Below are 1742 nucleotides of genomic sequence, written 5' to 3' on the forward strand. Positions count from 1 at the left end.
TTTGCATTTACCTTCGCCAACTTTTTAGAAGAAGAAAAGGCGCCAAATGCCGACAAGCTGACTGGTACAATCGATCCGTGGAAATCAACAAATACAAATTTAATCACTGCGGTGTTCCTTCAGATCACGTAATGCTACAAACCAACAATATCAACTTGTTATTACGCTTAACAAATGAACTTAGAACGATTTTCTTTCTACTAGTAGAATTCGTTCTTGTAATTAAAATAATCCAAGAAAGAACGACAGCTTAAAACGACATAGCAGTAACACCCGAACAACAAGTAAATTGCTTTTAATTGGCGTTTTTAATGCCCGAAATTTCTAAAGCGATGCCTTTCAAAATATTAAAGTTAAAAGTGGTCCATTATGTTTTTCTTTTTTCACCCAAATGTTCTAAGATAGCCATCTGCGGTTTGTTGGAAACGAATTTAATATGTATTCAGGGTTACCGCCCGCGTCACGCAATTGTTTACATTCCCACGGCGGATTCAGGGAAAATTGATGAGAAACACAGGCCAAGGCGGGCGACTTAAAACAATTTGCCCAGAGATATTTTTTTATTTTCAAACACGTGGGTGTATAGTTAACCCGTATAAAGTGTTTTTATGGCATTTAAAGTTATAGCCCATAAAAAAATGTGGCGATATTTTAGTGCTATAATTCGTTTGCATCACCTTCTAATATTTTGCGTTTCTGTTCTATCTCGTTTCGGGCTCAAACGAAACCTCGATTTATCTTATTTTTCGCCCAGTCATACAATGAAGACCTGGGCTGAATATATAAGCCCTTGATAGATTCTCAAGTAGCTGTTGTGCGGCGCGCGAAGCAATCAAATATTCAGAAACTTCAGCATAACCGGAAGTACATTTTGAGCTCATTCGGGGCGAAATCGTTTTTCGCAAATTTCTTCCAATAAAGGCTGCGTTAATGAAAACTAACTATGGTCCGTTTGTTTTCTAGCTAGGGCCAATCTACGGGCAAAAAATGAGCGAAATCAAATTTTCGACTTGTGCCGTTGTTTGGTCCATATTTATAGGCAGTGGCTCTTAAGTACCCGCGAAATTAAGTACCAATGAGGTATATTCAAGTGGAAAAACGTAAATCTTCTATTTTCACAATTTCATTCTTTTTTAGTACAAATTGTAGATTAATTCTCGATTTTCAAGAAGCCGTGCGTGAACCTTGAAATTATCATTTCTGAGACTCGGGAAAGTGAATTTTGTGAACTCTAGTTGCCTAGTTTTGGCCTATTCTTCTCTAATTTATGACTCTTTAGAGCGCGATCGCACCTTCAGTGATTATTCATGATGTCCAGGCATTCTGCGCGATGAAATTCAGGGGCACCCAGCGACGGTTTTCTCTCAAATGCTGTTCTGGTCTGTTCTAAGCTCTCTGCAGGCGTTTTGAAGCTTTGCAGTTTCATTCTAGGCTGCGCTATAAAATTTTTATCTCTTCGGTCATTCTAGGGGAACTTGAAGCTTTCCGAATTTATATCATATCATAACTGGCCCTTCTTCGGTACTCACAACGACTATCAGAAAACATGCAACAGGCATTAAATTTTTGCTGTCACAACAGTTCGATGTGAAAATTCTCTGACGAAAATCCTAATAGGTTATCAAAGGCCTTCCGAACAGATAATTTAACGAAAGGCTCTGATGGGTGCCCCTAAAAATTGTTCTAGTTTTTCTCTCGAGTGCAAAAATAACTCAACGATACTTGCCCATATATGGAAGTAC

Source organism: Montipora foliosa, chromosome 1 (assembly GCF_036669935.1).
Source record: "Montipora foliosa isolate CH-2021 chromosome 1, ASM3666993v2, whole genome shotgun sequence".
In the NCBI taxonomy this organism is placed as follows: domain Eukaryota; kingdom Metazoa; phylum Cnidaria; class Anthozoa; order Scleractinia; family Acroporidae; genus Montipora; species Montipora foliosa.